This window comes from Corapipo altera, unplaced genomic scaffold (assembly GCF_003945725.1).
Source record: "Corapipo altera isolate COAL_440 unplaced genomic scaffold, ASM394572v1 53, whole genome shotgun sequence".
NCBI classification, from domain to species: Eukaryota; Metazoa; Chordata; class Aves; order Passeriformes; family Pipridae; genus Corapipo; species Corapipo altera.
Genome location: NW_020884900.1, coordinates 3,138,963 through 3,160,271, shown reverse-complemented (window position 1 = coordinate 3,160,271; position 21,309 = coordinate 3,138,963). Strand labels below are relative to the sequence as shown.

The following is a 21,309-nucleotide window of genomic DNA, read 5'->3' as shown; positions in this document are numbered from 1 at the left end:
TGCCCTGCAGTTCAATAAGGTCAGAGGGCACACTGGCACAGAAACATGTATTTGCCATTGCACCACAAAGCATGTTACCAAAAAGTCAAGAAAAAATGGGAAACCACAACATTTTAATGCAACTCATTCCAATTTCATGATGATTTTTGTTCAGTGAGACAAACTAAGGTAGTTTCCAAAATGTTGTCCAAGCCTATGCAAGAAATAATGCTCTCCACTTGAACCAGTATTTTGTACCTGAGTCTGCCTTCCGTCAATATTTCACTTTTCACAGATATATATGTATTAAAATGTAACTATGTATAAAAACGTATACAAAACCATATAATAAAATGAAACAGAACAAATTCTGCTATAATTCCCCATTTTAAACCCACTCTTATTTGAGAATGCCTATCAGCATTTAAAAGAATACCTCAAAGATGCAAAGAAAAACTCCTATGCACATATGCACCATCACTTGGCGGACCTTCCTGTTGGTGCTACAGTCAGTACCAAGTTCCCCCTTAGCCAGGAAGGTCCCATGGGGTGTTGCAAGGCTGGGGCAGACAAGCACTGCTGAGCCCTGCTGCACTGATGGCAACACTTCACTGTAGGGCAGGTGAGCTTAAGCCACCAATTCACAGTAGCATGTCCCAGAACTATGTGAACTGCAGTGTGGACACACATCCTATTTTACTGCTCACCCCTTGAACCCTTCGTTTGCTTCCTGTAAGTCTCCGAGCTAAACAAGCAAAGACAATTAGTTCTCTAATAGTCTCTTTTGGTCTTGTGGAGAAACAAAACTGAAAACACTTTCATTCTAAAGATCACCTGGCACTTCAATGCGGCTACATAGCTTAACAGCTTAAAAAACTTTCAAAAAATCAGACTAGTGTTTCAGTGCCTCTAACAAATGCCACACCCCAAAAGGACATAGTTATGACCTTCATATGAGAAAATCTTTCACTAAAACCAAAACAAATCACACAATATTTAACGGATCCATCTTTAATGGATTCCCATTAAAGAGGCAGACTAGCAGCCCTGCTAAGGTACACTATTGAAAGTGAGCAACAGCTGGAATTTCTCCAAAACCTACTTGATATAACAGTGTAAAATGACACAACTAAATAACCACTTCATGTGTTAAAGCCCCAATTAACACCTGGAATGCTACTCTGCCAACAGAATCATGCTGAAGAAATTCAAACCCATAAGCCAATCAGTTGATTTTGAAGTTCCCAATCTCTCTTTTTTCTACTGTATTCAAGAAGAAGCTTTCAGCTATGACCCATTAAAAAGTAACTTATTCATCAATTGTAACACCCAAATTGTCTGCAGTGTATTTCATTATCCTCCTAATAAGAGTTTATTGAAGAAAACGCTTTTGTTATTAAAACTGTGTGTGTTTCTTTCTGAAGTGGAACTTGGCAGTGAATTCACGGCACTATCACGACAGTCTAGTCCTATGCTCTGTATGATTCCAAATATATGAAGTTGGAAGTGTGCAAGATCTGTCATATGGTCCAAAATGACTCCAAGTTCAGTGGTAACTGTTCTTTAGATGTGGCTATGTAATATTTTTAACAGCATGATCCCCAAACCAAATGAGCTGGGCTATTCCAAATTTCAGTAAAGAATGACATTGCCAAACACAACAACAAAGACAGTATTGTAAAAGGGGAATACATGAAAAAATGTCAATCTTGGACTTGACAGTAATTAGAACATACAATCCATTTCAACAGACAAGATATTTCAAAACATTTGCAGCAGTACATATAATACCAAGTTAATGTATTCGCCAAAACAAAACTGAAACATATTAAATGTTTCTCCTATGTGCAATTTGGGCAAGAAGTGACTCAGGTAACTGCAAGCATATTACCTCAATCACAAGTACAGTTTTGAACAGACCTTGGAGTTGGAACAGAATGCCAGAGATAAACTAGACTGTCAGTCTAAGCCAGTGCACGACAACTTTCCTGTTAGACTACAAAAAACCTGATACGGTGCCACAAAGAAAATTACAGCTTTGGATGAAGGAAAGAGGGATTGTAAGAACAGCAGAGAATTCACTACAGGGCAGACAAGTATTTTCAAGAACAGAGATTAGCAGTACAGTTCAAATGACATTCAAGGACCTTGATTCTTGATTCAGCTTGACTGAAGAATACTCACCCTTTTCACTAATGAACTAGGCACAAAAAGCAAAATTTCAATAAACTTTGCTGACAAACATGAATTGTCAGTTCAGCTGAGTGTTGCTTTTATGCAAGAAGATTTGGGATCACATGAAGAACCAAAGTAACAGAAGTGGAATGAAGTACAACTGCATGAAATTGGGAAAGTCATGCATATTGGTAACTCTGAAGAATTTCTGCTTCACATAGATCAAAAGCTTATGCATAGGAGCCAGCTATGTCCAAGGCTTAAGGACACCAACTGATTACAGAACATCAGACACATCCATGTGATGTTGCTGGGAAAAAGACACAAACACTACTCTAGTATTTCCTAGGGAAATTTCCCAGGGGAAACAGTAAGGCATAAATAGCACAGAGACAATACGATTGATAAATTCAACACATGCCCAGAAGGACTGATCCTTACTATCTCAAGAACAGGAAAGAAAGACATTTGGAGATGCACTGGGTTTGCATGGCCAGGTTTTGGTAGCGACGGGGCTACAGGGGTGGCCTCTGTGAGAAGCTGCTGGAAGTTTCCTTCCCCCATGTCCAGCAGAGCTAATGCCAGATGGGTCCAGGATAGACCCGCCAGTGGCCAAGGCTGAGCCCATCAGGAATGACAGTAATGCCTCTGGGATAACATGCTTAGGAAAGAGAAAAAAGTTGAGCAGATGAAAATTGAAGCCAGAGAAGAGAGGAGTGAACACATGAACAACTCTGCAGACACCAAGGTCAGTGTAGAAGGAGGGGCAGGAGGTGCTCCACGTGCTGGAGCAGAGATTCCCCACAGGAGCAGGGGAAGGACTCCTCTCCCTGAGCAGCAGCAGAAACAACCTGTGATGAACTGACTGTAATCCCCATTCCCGTCTCCCTGCACTGCTGGGGGGTGGGAGGAGGTAGAACTTGGGAAGAAAGGAGGGGTGGGGGAAAAGTGTTTTTAAGATTTATTTTACTTCTCACTCCCCAGCTCTGATTCTGCTAGTAATAAATTTAATTAAGATCCGCACTTTGAGTCTGTTTTGCCTGTGACAGTAATCAGTGACTGATCTCTCCTGATCCTTATCTCAACTCATGAACCCTTTGCTATATTTTCTCTTCTCTGTCCAGCTGCAGAGGAGAGTGAAAGAGTGGCTTTAGTGGGTACCTGACATTCAGCCAGGGTCAACCCACTACAGGATACAAAAAGAAAAGAAAATAATACGGTTCAGATAGTTAAAGTTGTTGGAGAAATGATTACACTTTGAAAATATAGCAGGAATTATCACAAGGAAAGACAAGACAGCTGTTTAACGTGAAGAAAATTACTCGTTCAACAACAAGTAGGTATGGATTACCCATTAAAACTTATTTAGATCAGAAATTAGAAGACCATTTCTAACCAATGGTTAGAAGGTTCTAGGGCAGATTTTCAAACTAAATAGAGTCCAAAAAATTAATTAGTCTTTAGTTTAACAAAGAATGTAGCTCATGTAGCTGCAGGTGACAGGCTGGGAGCAGACTCTTACAACTTCATTTTGTTACTCATAATACAAAAAGAACTATAGTTAGCTTTAGTTTATCCAAAGTCAAATAGTAAAATTTAACCAAGCCCATAGCAAGAAAGTGTCAGATTCTGTACTGTATCATTCTGTCAAATACTTGTACAAGCCTACTTTTTAAATGTGTTTCTATTATTATACTGCAGGGCATGCCTACACAAACTGTAGAAAAGTGTCATATTGAAACACTCAAACTACCTACACTTAAGTGCTGTCAAATACGTTAAATTAAAAACAACAAGGTAAATCCACCACCAAAATCTGTCAAGAAATCCTACAGTTGACGGAGAAGTCTGCTGGCTATTGCAAGCTAGTTGGGTACACGGCCATCAAAAAAGCCAACTTCAAATAAGGCCCTGTTTGTTTAGGCACTAATCTGTTCAAGCTCACAGAAATAATTCCATTAAACTATGGATTGTATTGGAATTACTTAAAACTATTTCTAATTGCATAAATTTAAAAGCCAAGAGATTGTGTAAATTATATCAACATTTTTTCTCCCTCTACAAGTTGCAATGAAGTCTGAAATGTTAAACGAAGCACATTGGTGTATTATATCCTTCTAAAAGGTCTGAAATGAAAAATTGTATCTTAGTTCCCTTTGCAGGACAGTTATAACCATGGGTTTAGAATACATGTATTGCAACATGTTTGATAATTAAAAAAACACAAGTCCCTAACAGCTGTTTTCTGCAGCAAGACAGTTCACAGTGTTACAAAAGGACTTATTTCTGGCCAGTGGGAAAAGTCACCAAAATCCACCTTGGATAGTCACACAGAAGTCTTCTGAAAGAAAGATTTCACATTGCTTGCAAATATCAAACGTGTGTATATTACAGCAGAATTTAGAACCCAAAGTTACTAAATTATGATATATCTGTCTGTTTCATAAACAAAGTTGTTAACCATGAAGAAATTAAAGCTGAGCTGCTTTTTACCATGCCCAGTACAATTAGGTAATTGGGGACGCCACTCATTGGACTCCTGAATGCCCATCTTACTGTTATTCTGGAATTCCAATTAACTAACTGCTACAAAGTTTCTACCATTAAATTAACTGTAATGAAATGCAGCTAAATTGTTTTCCCAGTGCCATGCCATCAGGAATTCAGACATATCCTAGTCTGTTACCAACATGACACATCCTCTTATTTGAGCATATTTAAATGAGATTTCGCTACACAATTTTTATGCATCTTGAGCCATTTCCCCTTTGCATCACTTTGGTGATTAGCTGTCTGAGAGCTTCTGCCCTTCAGACAATTGGCAAATGGACACCCATGCTATTTCTATCATAAATGACATCAAATCCTGGTATTCTCCCCAGAAGCTATCATGCTTAAATGTTTTTATTATCTATTTATAATTTTTGTTATTTCCTTACTGTCATACCAGTTAATGCGAACAAGGAGAAAAGTCTCCACATGCAATGCATTCCATCTCTAAATATAACAAATACAAACAGGGAATCATAACTTAAACCTGTTAAATTTCCTTTGCAAAAACAAACTTACGGAATGCCTTTTACTCACTAAACATAAGCAACAGGAGGAAAACTCATCAAAACTTTCAGAAATTTTTCATGTTACTACTAAAAATGGTCATACTACAGCGTCTACAAAACTTATCACACATTTTGGTTCTGAGTTACAATAATTTTATACAAACAATATACCTAGGCTGAGGAAGGGGAAAAGCTGGGCCTCAATCCTGAGTATAGATTTGCTCACTTTAGATGTGAAAAATGGACCCTAAAATCAGTGCCAGTGCCTTCAAAACTGTAAGTGCTTTAATAGAAAGGGTTTCTAAAGTGCAACATCCCTTTCAGCACTATAAAGACGATTAATGACTGTTTTCACAACCTTACAGTAATTTTTTCATAATTTAAGGACAGTTTTTCATTAATCTATGTCAAAAAAATCCCCAGACCAAAAAATTGACAGGGTGTTTATTATACTTAGATCCCATGATCATGGCTTATTTCTGTTACACCTACAACCTCTGCCCAATCTAGAAGAAATTCACAGCTACTTTTTGTCTCCAAAGCAAAGGTGATTATGCAAATTCTGGAACTCACAAAGAGTTCTGCAGAAACTGGGTTTTTGTTTGGTGGTTAAAGAGCATATTTCTCATTTCATGATGCCTAAGGAAAACAGTCTTTTTTTTTTTTTTTTTTTTTTTTTTTGTCACTGGCTTTAATCAGTAACAAAGCAGGGTAGGCAAACCCATGCTTTTTCCGCTATGTCCCTGACATTGGTTTCTCCTACAAGAGAAGGAGGGAGGAACAGAAACCCATCCTTAGGCCAGCCTGCAGCTCCGGCTCCCACACGCTTCCCAATCCCAGTACTTTGCCCACAGGAGGGTAGTGTAAGCTAATTTCCGAGCAGGGGCACGCTGCTAAAATCTACATCTCTCACGCAGAACACTCAGAAAAAGTGGCTGCTATTTAAAAGACACATCACTTGAATTTCAATTTCGGTACAAAGAAGAAAACGGCAGCGACGAGGTCGAGACAAATTCAATGCGGGGTTTGGGGTTGGTTTTTTTTAACATGAGAAAAAAAAAAGAAAAATAATAAAAAAAAAAGACTGCAAACTACTTCTCCCCCTCTTCCCCTCACTCCCACCCTTAATTCTTGTTTTCTAGGTAGTGAGATTTTTCCAAGCCTCCTGGCCGGCCGCCAGCCCCACGAAGGGAGCGGGAGGCGCTCCCCCCGCGGCCCCTCCCGGCAGCCCAAGGCGCCCGGCCTGACATGCTTTTCAAGGCGTGCTAGACTGCAGCGCAGACTTTCTGGCTCCACTTCCATTGTTTGCACGGCTGCTTTGCTCCTTATCCAGAGCGCGGATTAGCATAAGAATACTGTCTTCCCCCTCTGCAAGCCAGCTCCCCTCCAGAAGACCTCCACCCCTTTAAGAATAAACATGTGGTTGGGTTTCTTTTTTTTTTTTTGATTTTCTCTTTAAAACCTCTTTTCCTATTCAAGGCTTGTAGAAACCAATAAAATAAATAGAACGCTAAACAAGCAAGGCTGACAAGGCTCAGAAATACCCGATTGCATAGATTAGTAATTACCAAGGTCAAAAGAGTCAACCTGATAATGCTATTCACGGAGCCCTCAGTCCTCACACTCACATTGCGGGCATGAAAGTTACTAAAGGAAATACTTTCCAAACAGAGCTGATAATAAATAAGTTTAGGAAGAAGTAACAGAAAGGAGACCTTAATTCCCTTCTTTTTTTTTTTTTCTTATTTACACATGGAAGATGGAGTTTCAATTTATTAAGAACTGACAGGAAACATTACTTACGAAGACAATCCTCAGCCAAAAATACAAACCAACCCTTCCAAACAGAGTAGCGATGCCTTACGCAGGGGAATCACTGTTGCCTTCTTACAAATCTGCAAACCCTTTCCCTCTGGTATCTGACAAAGGGACTATGGTGTCCCTTTTAGAGCAAGTGACATGTGATCTGGTATTAAAAAAGGCCAACAGAAGAGCATTTCACAAGAAGCAAACTGTTTGCCCTCACAACGCTTAAAACTGTCAACATGGACATATTTTTTCGTTCTGCTACCCAGAAGATAACTGCTGTCCAAATTAATTCATACATCACTTCATGAGCAAGATAAAAACACACTTGCAAATACTGCTTCATAAGCAAGCCACGTAATTTTTAAATCATCAAATTCAGCACTCCCCATTGCAACAGGCAAGAGACAAGCTTTCTCTTAACAGTATTTGCTTGATACAAACAGCAGAGACAGGACTGGCAAGTTCAACATTATGATGATCTGCTAACACAAAATGCTGCTTGGCAAGGTGAGCCTTAATCCTCATTTTCCTCACCTGCTTGCCATGCCCACAGAAGCACTGTACAGTGCTGAGAGGAGAAACTCCCTGTTCTAGTTGTTCCCATAAACCACTGCAAATAATACACAGATATTCTCAAAAGAGTGGTCTCCATCAGTTTTCCAAAGAGGCATTTTAATAGCTGGACAGGATAAACAAATTAAATAGTAGATGCTGCTCCTTTACACTCCCCTAAAACACTGATGTGGCAGGAGAAAATGATTTTTTAAGTGTTCATACTACAGAAACAAAATTTTAGATCAATGTGATTTGCAAATTACATTTAACTGATAAGTTTGTTCTTCATGTTTGTTATATTGCCCTTATAACTTAAAATTTCAACCTCTCTTATTCTTTCAAATTTTAATGAATAGTTGGTGGCTCTTCTGTCATCTGTGAGCCTCGACACTCACCCTAGAATCTCATGTTGGGATGTTTTTATGAGATTACAAGCTTCAGGCACAAAACACAAGGAGGTTATCACCATCACAGCAAGAGCAAAGGAAGTGAGCAAGTATTGTCAGTGGCAAGTCCAGGAGAGCCTAAACTAGAATCAATGGCAGTTTAAATTAATATGCTGGGCTCTGAACAGCTGTGGCTGATGAGCTGCCACTTGCTGATACTGCCACAGAGGCACTGACCTCCAGGAAAAGAGCAAGGTGGACAGCTGGGGGTATTAACCTCACAAGCTGTCTCACTAGGAACTCCCAGAACTTACAAGGAGAAGCTTAACACATACAAGTAAGTTAGCAAAGCTTTCAAGGCCCAATAAAACAAGAAAAGAAAAGAAGGGGGGGAAAAAGGAAAAAAACAATAAACGCCGAAATCCATTTGAGAGCAAATACTTTGTAATTACAACATTAATTATCTTACTTAGAACCTGCAAAGTATTCAGATATTTTCAGTATCTGAATTAGACAAATGCTAATGTGTAAAGCATGACATGCTCACATACAGTTATCTTACAGATACTGCAGATATTAAATTAGATTGCTATATTAAGAAAGTGCTTCCGCAGTACAAATACAAAATTAATTCTATGCTGCGTTCAGTCTCTGTTTGTATCTGCAATATTTAATTTTCAATATGAAATATAGAAGAAAGTATTATTGCTCTGAGAAATATTTCCAGGACTCGAGATGTGTGTGTTTGAGCTTTATCTTACCCTGTTAGTATTCTGCAAGTTTTGCCGAGATGAGAACCGATTTTAATGCAAATCGAAGTTAAACTCTCAGTGCACTGTAGATCTGCTGGGTTAAATAACTACAGAAACAACATGGTATGCACATGCACACAAACTACACCTCAAGTTTAAACAACGTACTTTCATCAAATATAGCTTCAAAGACATTTCTAAATCCAAACACAGTGATCTTTCAATAAGTAGACAAGAGTTCAAAGGTAATGTTTACCTCAACAGTTATAGTCCCCTATTTCCCTGCACCCAAGTGCTAAAGGAATACTATTAATTTCTTTTCACACACAATTTAAAAGCAAACATGAGCTTTCTGGTCAATGAGATTAAAATATTTAGATTTCAATAGTTTTCTTAGGTGGTTATTTGTATTCAAGCAATTATAAAAAGGCTATTTTAAACACACTAAAACGTTTTTCAACACCTGTTGCACAGTAGAGCAAAGGATAGCAGGACATCAACATGTAGCATAGCAGCTTGGTTTTGTCTGGTTGGTTTGTAGATTATATGAACTTCACATTCAGCTAAAAAAATCCTCATTTTTTTCCATTCAAATCTTTGTTTTTCTCTCCATATTGTAAGAACTAAATAAACTAAGAAAGTACAGAGATTATATGATATATCCCTTCTCATATGAATTTCACTTGGTTTCCTAATTTTCTATTTGATCCTTGTGGCACATGTCTTAAACTGCCCAGACTCACTACTACAGGAATGACCTGAACACTATTTTTATGGCAAATATTTCTCCCATTCCCCATCATCCTCAAACTTGAAGGTATCTCCTCTGATGTTTTAACAGTTCCTTGAGCTAAAAATCTTAAAAGTAAATCCATCTGTTTCCTAAGTCACCTCTTTGTTAACTTTGACAATTCAATTATTCCTCAGTCATTCAAGATCACATTCTTACAACTGTCTCATTCTGCCTTTTCTTATGTTACTTCTGTCAAGCCTGTTATTCCATCTAAGAGTAATTTATTCCTTCCACATCTCCACTATCCAAACATTCTTTCTTTCAGGATTCTTTAGCTTACATTAATCACCTCCGATAGGACGCAATTAAGGATGATCCAAATTAAATCTGTGAAGGAAAAATTGAGGTTGCAGGAAAACCACAGGTTCCATAATGGGAAGGAATTTTTTTGCTAGTTGAGGAGAATACAGAATGATTTTTGGCAGAGAAAGGGGCAAAAAGAAAGGCATCATTATTGACCCTTCTCTGCCAAAGGGTGTACAGTATCTTGTAACACCAATTCTTTATCACATCCTGAGTATTGTCCATTCCTCTTTTCTTTGAGATTTTTCACACATTTGACTTAAGAACTGTACTGAAACAAAAGCAGCAGACGAAATACTGCAGTAATATATTGGGTTTGTGTGGCCAGGTTTTGGTAGCAGGGGGGCTACAGGGGTGGGTTCTGTGAGAAGCTGCCAGAAGCTCCCCCCATGTCCTGCAGAGCCAGTGCCAGCTGGTTCCAAGATGGACCTACCTCTGGCCAAGGCTGGGCCAATCAGCAACCACAGTAACACCTCCGTGACAACATATTTAAGAAAGAAGAAAAAGTTATTGTGCAGATGTAATTCCAGCCAGGGAAGAGAGGAGTGAGAATATGTGGGAAGAACAACTATAGAGACACCAAGGTTGGTGTAGAAGGAGGGGCAGGAGGTGCTCCAGGCACCAGAGTTGAGGTTCCCCTGCAGCCCGTGTGCAGCCTGTGGTGAGGCAGCTGTGCCTCTGCACCCCATGGAAGTCCACAGGGATGCAGAGATCCACCTGCAGCCCTTGGAGGAGCCCACATCAGAGCAGGTGAAAGCCTTTTCAAACTGGATTCTGAATCCACCCAACGGACAAACAACAGCAAGAGTAGCCATTCTCGCTGGTTCAAGACTTCCAAAAGATCTTTTCTTCCCAGTCAGAGGACTGGTGAGCGTGCTTTCTTTCCATCAAACTGTATGCCTACATAAGGATTCAGCTATTTCTCAGGCTCTGGCTGAGTAACAGGCAGGGAAGGGGGAAAAAGTACCATCTACTAGTGTAGGGGACAATAAAAACACTCAGAACCGTCAATGCTATTTTTAAAGACCAATAAAAAAAACTTTTCCCTCCCTCCATTAAAAAAGTCTCATTAATTCACAGATCAGCAATATCACCAAACAACAAATTTACTGAGGGGAGGGGAAACTGAGTAGATTGCAAGTGTAGATTTTTCAGATTCTATAACAATTCAAAGTGCACAGAACTCCAAGACACCTGTATAAATATCCCTCTTGTCATAGACTGCCATCTCAAAGACCTCCTCTGCACAGGCAGACCCCTTGATCATTTTGCTTTCATTCCACTGAAACTGGACTGTTTCTGTGAACTATTTCATATGCTTTACCTGACAATTGGAACAAATAATTCCTTTTCAAACACCAGCAGCTTGAAGAAACATGTTTGAATGAGAACAGGAATTTCAGATCTCAGAACAACAAAAAGTGCTTGAAGCACGGTCAGGTGTAGCCATTTGAGAACCCTTCCACAGATCTTCACTGTGGAAATTCTCCTATCAATGGGACTATGACCCCTCTAGCATCACTCTTAATAGATTCAAATTTTCTGTAGCTAACTGCAAACATTTAAAATCTGTGCACAAGATGCCCTGTCTATATCAAAACCCTGGCAGAAAAACCTCCTCAGTACCGTAAGCAAGCCACAGCTTTTAGGAAATTCATATTAAAAATCATGACTATGAGACTTCTGTTTTCTTCAAAAGTTATGTAAATATAACACACAAAAATGCAGGAATATGCATAATTTTTTTCGCATGCAATTTGTGTATTTGATCATCCACATCCAGATTATTCTTTTTTTAATACATGCTAAACAACACCTTGTTCTTCAGTTTTATTAGTAAATACAACTAAAGAGTTACTACTTTTTGGCTTATAGCTGCCTCACATGTCTTTTTTGTTTCTTTTTTTTTTACTCTGCTTACTAATTTTCTAAGCAACTTCTGCTTAGTTCTAACTACAACCAGCAAACTTACTAACAGCCTAAGACATGGTGCACACACCTAAGCTTTGTGCACTTGCATACAGTAGTTGAAGCAGTGGTTTACATCTGTTCTTCCCTCTACATATAAAGCACGCCATTTCAATATTTGGATTATGTTATAGAATTAGCTACTGCTATTAAAATTTACTTCCCAATTACTTTTCATCATAGGTACTTGAGCAAAGTAACAGAACTTAATACTTTAGTTTTAACAGATTCAAATTATTACTCAAGATCCTGCAATTCCTGTACTGTGCTGTGAGCCCAAAACATACATATTTTAAGGACATGATAAAAGTATTTCTTCTTTACCTAGACTTGGCTATAGTACACAGTTAATTCTTTTCAAGGACAGTACATATATGGTTTAGAAATAAGAAAATTAGCAAGTTTCTATTACTTCTAATGCTTTTATAAACATTAAGGATGTTATAAAAAGACCCTTTATCTAAATCAATCTTAGATTTTTGGCAAGTTCACAAGTAGCTGTTATTATTTTAAAATACGTTGATTTTAATGAAATTCTGTATTAACTACAACACTTTACAAACAGTTCACCTAACATTTCATGAAACTTCTTGTAACATCATAACCTTGGAACCTCTGGAGAAGGACATTCTTGACTTTTAAACCTAGCTCAGAGGAACCTACTCCATAACTGACTACTTAAAATTTCTTCAAAACAGCACCATTTAGAAAGAAACCTTTACCTGTTTGGTTTTACCTCAAGGAAAAAAAAAGAGGGAATGAAAAAAAGGAAAGAAAACAATAACAATTCAGGTATTAATGTGTAGTAAAACCCCCACATTTTACCATTCTTAATCTAAACAATAAATTAAAAAAAAATAAGTAAAAAAGGAAATCTTGTATGTTTCTAATTACACATTCATGTTACAAAAATCTGGTTGCAAAACACATTCCTATCAATAGAAACATCTTCAGACTGTACTGTGAATGCACTCCCTGTACACTTTTCTCACTATAAGATCTTAAATTAGTTCTCTATCCTACCCCATAAAATTCCCATCCTCAGATACAGAAATAAGATACAAAATTTAGCCTCCTCTTACTACACAGGAACTTTTCTAGATTTCTTTGAAATTTGTTGCCCATTACACTTTCAGCAGGAGTTCCTGAGCCAAATGGAGCCAACACAAAAATGAAGAGATTCTCAGACAGCTTAATCTGACCATCCTGAGCCTGACATTCTTGGCCTAGCAATAGGGAAGGTTCTTGGTTTATGCAGTCTGAGATCAGGATGGTCACACTATTGGAACAACCTAAGGTAAGTCAGGGTAAATGGAAGAAAGGAAAGCCTGTTAGGAGGACACCAAAGTGCAAGCAAAATGTGTGACAGCACACTGCAGAACAGAGCAGCTCCAGAGTGGAACCACTGGCACTTCCTGTTTTGATCAAATGATTCACAACATGGACTTCTGGTTACTCCACTCCTGGAAAATGCTTTGAGCCCACTGACCTGCATTTCCCATTTGTGGTTTGAGCCTGAAGTGGCTCAGCCTGTTTGTTATGGAATTAACTCCTAACAAATAGTTTGCCACCAAGGAAATTCAATAGCAGCTAACTCAACCTTACCCAATAATTGTTTCCTAACTGAACAGAGATCTTAGGCAGTCTTGATGATTAATAAGAAAATCATTGCAGGAACACCTTCTTGTCACTGGCACCCTTCATTCTGAAACACCTGGCATATGTTCCTGGCTAATGAACAAGCTCCATCACATGAGAAAAGATGGTTCTACCACCACTGGTTGGGGAGGAGGCAAAGATGACAACTCTATGGACACTAGAAGCTGAAAAGTAGGAAGTTATTCCTAGTCAACTAATGTTATTGGTTCAGCAGTTGTACATTAGAGGTCTTTAATCTCTTCTAATTCACGCCTTGCTGGAGGCAAGTCAAACTAAGGGAGTATTTTACATTTTAATGGGTGGTGGTGGGAAGTCATCCAAGTCCAGTTTTCAACATCCCAAAGAAAACAAAGTAATCATATGACCAAAGCGACAACACTACACAGGACACCAGTTCCAGAAGGGAATTAAGCACACACAGCCCTCCTGATCAAGTATAATATGCTAGTCTGAATTTCTCCAGTTGCACTGTTCTAGAATTGCTTGCACAAACTCAGAGGTGCACCTGAAAGACAGACCTATTTACACTACTATGTAAGAACATTTTACGCTGTCTCAAAAAAATAGAGTAGAATTAGCAAAAGAACAATAAAGGGCTGTATTCCAGAGATTCCCTATTAAAGAAAGATAAAATAAACCATCTTGAGAACTATGAGAGAAACAGATGATACCCTTCATCAAACCTTTACATGGATGAGACAACCAAAGAGATTTAATCTCGATTTCTCTCTGTAAATCAACTAGGAACTAACAAATAAATTACCAAGCAGCAGTTTTAGATGCAAACAGGACACCTTTTGTATATAACAAATATTTAAAACTAAAACACTCACTTTCACTGGTTTTTGTGGGTGTCCAAAGTCATAAATGGGCTTAAAAACATACCTAAAGCAGGTCAGGCTATGAAATACAATACTGCTGATCTCTCGCTCAGGAAGCACATCAAGTGTCTGATCAACACCTGGGACGATGTACTCTGTTCACATCTGGTGTTTACAGCATTTTCCTCTTTTGGTCTTGATGGTATTATTTTTTGTCTTTTGTCTTTGCCCCCTTGCTACTGAAATTCAAGTATAAAAGGTATGAAAACAAGAGGCAGTGCACAGGAGCAGAAATGATTAGCAAGAGGACTTGCTTTAATTTGGTTCTGATAAGCTCCTTCTTCTTGCCATTTGTGTGTTTGTGGACTTACAAGCCCAAGAATGAACTATGTCAAGATAGGGAAATTCCATGGTGGGAGTAGTGTTGCCACTCTGTTTTTTTGCCAGATCAGCTATTTATATACAGGGAAAGCATAAAACAACCTCCCTCCCTCATCTGTTGCTAATACTACTACTCTTTAAAAGGACAATGGACCAGAAGGCAAAAAAAGTAACTTGTGACGTGGTTGGGTGGGTGTGTTTTGTGTTTCCCTTTATAAAATGCCAGTGCATCCAGAGTTTTCAACCCAACTGCATATACTCATGCCCTGCCCCTTGACACTGTAAAGCCCCTGTCCTGTCATATCAGGAAAATAATAAACTAAAATAAACTAATAATCAACTAAAGTTTTAGTAACGTTGATCACCAGACAGATTGTACCAAATAAAATTTGTCTGATACCATAACTTTTTCCAATGTGTCTTTGTACAACAGATGTCTCCATAATTGATGCTGATTAGTCTTTATTCATGACTGAAAGGTGGACAGAGATTAGATCAAACAGTTGATTCAATATGGTATTAAAGACTGTCACTAGCGTACAAAAACGTGGTTCAGAATTTTTTTATAAGAAAGATATGGTGGCTGCTTATCATATGCTTTTTATCCCTGAAATTCTTGAAATAAAATTTTGCATGTGTTAACCTTACCTCACAATTAGGAAACTGAATGAAACTGTATTGTACTTCAAGCTTCCTCCAGACTGTTTTCATCTGTACTTCCACTTCATTAGTTCAAAGGTGATATTATGGAAATGCATATTTCTACTGATCTGCAAAACACAAAGAGAATTTGATGAGAGAGATATCTGAAGAACTGTGTTGACAGTTTATGGTGTAAATGTGAGCTGCACATTGCAGACAGTCATATCTGGAATTACAGACACCTCCTGCAAATTATGAGCTGCTCCCAGCTAGACAAAAATTTCTTAAGACTCATGTATTTCCAAAAGCTGCACAGTTGCAGTATATTTGTAAAATACTGACAAGAAAAACAATTTAAAAATAATTTTATTTATACTATATCATTAATCACTCATCTATTAAAAAGATTCTAACAAAAACATTTCTAGCCTTTAGATTAAATACACATTAGTCTTGGATGAACGGTGATGTCAGGGAAGAAGGGCGCTAAAAATCTCTGTAGAAAGTTTCATAGGAAAATAAGCCTTTCTAGTCTCTCCTAATAACTCTTGGGTTCATGTGGTCTATACCAGCCAGATTTGCAAGATATCAGGTTTCCAGTTTTTATTTTCTCTTTTAAAAAGTCAGTGACTAGAGAAAGGACATATTGTAGGTGACACCAACAGAAAAAACAAACAATGCACAGGTCAATCTTTATTAAACACCAGAGAGTCTGTAGGACTGCAGTTTCACACCGCAAATCCACTGGTGTCACCCCCTTAGTTCCAGCACACAAGAAACTGCAAAATACTGAGAAGCAATCAATAGGTTTACTGCAGTTGCACACAGGCACAATTACTCCTGGGAAGAAAAAAGCAAAGATCTGGACAAAATTGGCAATAAGGTGGGTTTGATTTTTCATTTGTTTTTTTAACGGGTGTACATCCAAGCATCAGAGGAAAGCACGGCACAGGCTCCTAACCCAGCACTGTCAACAACTGTGAGCCTTGCCTGCCTGGTGTCCAGTCCCAAGGCTTTCAGATGGACTGTGGAGAGCTAAGAGGGGCTTATCAGCTTTGTTAGTTTGATTCCATGATGAGCAGATGCCACCTATTGTCAACCATTCCCATTTTATCACTGTCACAATTTTTAAATGTTTCCATCATCCAAAGCTTTCAAGAAGATCCTACAAGAAGTTTATCATTTAGAAGTCCCAGTCTTATGACTGTGATCTTAACCTTGAAAATAACACAAAGGCTTAAACACCACTGATCTGGCTATACTGTTAAAACCCACACAGTCAGTCTTACAGTGTAGAGATGTAATGACTTAAGTTTTGAATACCAAAGCCAACAGTATGGGTACAGATGGACAAATCACGTGCCTGCGTGATTTCCAGCAGAGGGAGAGTTTCAGCATCCACTCTCCTCCTCTCTTCCTTTCTAAGCAGCATAAAGACCTTTACCATTACAAGAAGGTCAGAATACTTCTGTCTCCATGTCCATTTATAAGCACAGTTCCTCACACACTGAGGTTTAATAGTCTTGGTAATAAATAATAAATTTGTGCTCAATGGTAATCCGAAACCACCCTGAATATCAGATAGCACCAATTCTTAAACACAACTGTCTCCTCTGAGCAGACAGGCTGACACTTGACTTTTTTCTTCCACGGAAAAAATGAAAAAAATATTCTGGCCATGAAATATTGTTTGTGGAAATTGTCTTCCCTTTTTTAAAGTAAGTAAAGAATCTGTAAAATATATCCATCTCTTCTCCTCTCTCTAACCTAGGAATCTTCTGTTGGACTCCAAAAGAACAACAGACAAAAAACAGTGGTGTGCTTTCTGTTTTTACATCTCCAATCTCCCTGTATCCAGTATCTGATTTATACAAAGTCCACTCTGTATTATTTAAAAAGGTCGCTTTACAAAGTAAAGACATTTCTGAACACTGCTGCTCAGGTTTGTTTTGTTTTTAAAACCATGTCCTCCTAATAGTTTTCCAAACTCTCAAATTGATGAAGTAACTGTTCTCAATTCTGTAAGCATTCCCTGCCTCTCCTGACCCCAATCTCATGTATCAGATATCCAAGCTCTCTTACCAAACAAAACTATTTTGGTGAACTTCCTGATCTGCACGACTCTAGGTATGTCTACATTAGCATTTAATTCAAATCAGGACTGCACTTTTGAAGTCCATCCCCCAAACAACCCTACTTTCCTTGCTTTGCTTTACATTGCAAAGCAGCCATCAAGTAAATGAACCAGATTTCTGTTGAATAAAACTAGATCACAGAATGAGCTTCAGGTGTACATTGTACACGCTCCAACCACCAACAGGAATTCAGCCACAGAATCGGACCAGGACCAGCCTGAAATAAAACTCTCACCACCTGTAGAGCACAGATGCCAGGTTCTCAGCACCTGACAGATCTGATCCTATTACACCTCACTGCTTGGTAACGTGGGCACAGACTCTTTTATGACTTACAGAATTTGTGTGTCAGTTCCAAACTCATCTCTCCCTTTTTTAAAAGGCAAACTACAAAACCTCTGTCAGAAATGGGACAAGAGTTAATGATGATTATTAAATTATGTGAGAGACCTCACTGTGTTACTATTTCTTCCACTTCTTCATCAGCACAAAATGCTACTTGAGAACATACTTAATTTTATAAAAATCAATTTACTTAAATAATTATTTTTATACGGTTATCCAAACTGCTTAATTATTAATATATAATTTTCAGAATGTTTAGTGCCATTCTCAATGGCATTTTCCAGACAAGTGCTACCAAGAACAAAATAAAACAAGTGAATTAATTATTTGCACAACTCTAACTTTATCAGAACTTCATATACTACAACAACCATAAGAGGCACAAATTCAAAAGTAAAGCCTCACACTGCTTGTCACTAGTAACATATTAAATCCACAAATTTATCTACAAAATTTTTTCAGTGTTAAGATTAAATCTGAGATCCTCATATACTATTAACTGAAAAATATCAGCACTCAATCTGGGAAAAGAACAATCTGAATTATATGAATACAGTAGCTACCTAGCTAACTCAGAAAAATGTAGATTTTCTGCCACTGGCAGTCCCAGGGAACTGCCAGAATATGTAAATTGGGTTCATTTAAACCTCATTCAGGAGGGAGGGGGTTGGAGAGGTACAGGTGGTCACCCTGCTAGCACAGAGTGCAGGAACCAACAGCTCTAAGTAGGACAGACAGACAGACAGCCAGCAGGGACTCACAATGGCAAAGCTCCAGTCAGACTGACTCACTTTGAAGAGAAAACTCTACTCAGGTTGTGGGCTCCTTTTTTCTTGTCTTGCCACTTATCTCTTGTTACTACTTCCCTTCTCAGTAGTTCCAGTTTCTTCAGTTCCAGTGCCACATTCAACTCATTCCTTCACCTGTCTCTTCTTTTGATGCCAAAAACTTTCCAGGCACTTGACTTTCTGTTCCTCTGATTCATTCCCACTTTGTCCCAACTGCCTCACCAGTTTTTAGCTGAATGACTTTATTCATCTTAAATTATCTCTTTCTCACAAAGGACTGTGCTACCTGTCAAATACAGCAGGTATTGAAGGAACATAAGTTTGGAAAGTAACTTTAATCAAAGTAACATAACAGTTAAAGTGATTCAACAGCAATTAAGTATCTGATCATAGAAGGACTCATCTGTACAGATCATGGGTTAAATACTTGTCCATTCACTCCAGCTTCCAGTTACTTCTTTCCTGCTCTTTCACTTCCTCCAGCCATCAGCATGTCACTTCTGCAGGGTAGCTGTTCAGCTAATCATACCTTTACTCCAATTTATGAAACAGAACTTGTTTTAAAGGTTCTGTAAGTTCAGATCATGGCACAGACATGGCCTAGGGTAATATGAGACAAACAGTTAAATCCAAAAAAAAAAAAAAAAAACCAACCCAGGGGCAATAACCTTCAGCATCTGAGACTTGGGGTGGGAGCAAAGGGGAAAAGGAGAAAAGCATGTGGTGCTCTCAACATGTCTCTGTGTGCAGTGTCAGAGTTCGAGGCAGCTGAGGGCTCTGTTAACCAGAGATGGGAGAGGTTTCAGAAGCAAAGTTAATCCTTTTCAGGTAAGCTAAAGTCCTGAACAATAGGCTTTTTGTTAGAAATCTATGCACAATGAAAATACACTGCACACCCATATGGCAGCCTGGAAGATGCTTCAGTTAACAGTTAACAGCCTCATGAATGCTACTGAAAAACTTAGCCAGAGCTGTTGTAACCCAGAGAGAGTTTGAAAATGTGAGTATATTGCTTTTACAGGACTACTGCAGCTGTGAAATATGAATTTTGTAAAGGGAAAGCAGCCATAATCAAATTTCCAAATCCTACTTCAAAGTTCATATCCAAAGATAGGAATTCATTAAGGAAACCCTTTTCAACAAATTTACATGTGAGAAAAACCTCCACAGCACACCAGGAAAAGCAAATGTCACACCACCTGAGCAAGTCTGAGGCTGGGTGGGTTTGTCTGTGGAACAGAAGGTATATGAGCAAGAACATCTCATTGAACAGAGATTCCTTCCAAATCCAGTGAAATAAAATGAACTGGCTGAACAGGCACATCACTTTCTAGTCTCTGGACACCACGTTTTCCAGGTAGCAAGAGGGGAAATAAGAGCATGAGATATGGTTAAGGAACATTTATGCAATCTTTGAAGCAACAAAATTGTTCAAGATCACTTAAGTAAAAACACAACTACATGAAAGCTAACTTTTAAAATTAATTTTATGCCTGCATTCCTTTGAGTTTTAATAAACAATCATTAAGTTAGTCTTGCAAGGTATTAAAAATGCAAAGAATTATATAACATTCAAGCACTGCATGCCATATAATTCTTCACATTGATATTACAGTGGTTTGGCCTTCCTATATATCTAGTCAAAACTCTAAGATTAGTTCAGCATACTACTGATCTTTCCAGTACTTCCAGGTTGTTCTTGGATCCTTGATGGCAAAAAGAATTTTTACTAATTTATGAAGAAGTTTATAGAACTTCAGAAATACTATCTTGGAATAGTTTGAAGGAAACAAGACATCACATAGAAATAGTACAGACTTAAACATCATTTCAGTAGTGATCTAACCTGGCTGGTCGGTTGTGTAGGCAGGTAGAATAATGAATGAGTGCTGCTGCCACTAATGGCAAAAACTCTTGATTAACCTTCCATTTCCAGTCTGACAGAAAATATATGATGAATCCACATCATTAAAAAAAAAAAAAACAAAAAACCTAAAAATCGACAACTGCTTTTCTTTAAGTCAGGTCACCCTCTTTTTTGAGAAAAAAATTCTTCTCTATCAGAGCCATACAACTTTCCAGATTTCCATTTTGTGAACATTACTAGCTAGAAGTTAAATAAAAGGACTAGGCCTCACATAGTGACATAATTTTTTTGCAGAACAGAGACAGCTGCTTTTCCAGGTTCTTAAACAATTTGTCTGCTCAAGAGGTATCAGAGGACTCTTCACATCATTTGGCCCCTTTACACAGGAGAGGAGAATCTGTGCCCTAGAACAACCAGAGCTTTCCCTTCTGAGCACACACCCTGAACAGGTGGTATCTGAAGGACCTGTTTCACAACTAAGCACTCTCCCTGCCTTTGTTGCACATTTTTGCTTTCATCATCTTCAGTTTCCTGCTGCCGTATAGGAGAAAATGTTCTACACAATCAAGCTCCTGAAAAATCATTGCCCCAGGGCATATCTAGAAGTATTAGAGCACAAATAAATTCCTGAGTAAGGTGGGTCTGTGCAGTACCAGACAAACAGAATGCATTTTCCAGAATGACACAAGTCTGCATAACTCACAGTGCCCCATACTCTCCACAGCATCTAGTGACACAAGGAATTCATTATCAGGGCCATGAGAATCCAGGCATAAGCCTCGGCAGCAGGGCCAGAAAATTCCACCAGGCTTTTACTTTGCCCTGGCAGATGTAATTTCCTATAGCACAAAGAGTCTGAGCCTCCTGGTTTCTTAGAGGGTATCTTGAGTAT

The 21,309-nt window shown here is 38.4% G+C and overlaps 1 protein-coding gene across 1 annotated transcript in view; it reads right to left on the bottom strand.

The window, feature by feature from the left end:
• BMPR1A (bone morphogenetic protein receptor type 1A) overlaps positions 1–18,827 on the bottom strand; it is a 44,926-nt gene extending 26,099 nt beyond the window's left edge. The window contains exons 1-2 of the mRNA XM_027649401.1: positions 18,554–18,827; positions 15,289–15,410 (exon numbers count right to left, since the gene is read on the bottom strand). The gene's annotated coding sequence lies outside the window, so the exon portion shown is untranslated. The remainder of the gene's footprint in view (positions 1–15,288; positions 15,411–18,553) is intronic.
• Positions 18,828–21,309: the final 2,482 nt, after the last annotated feature.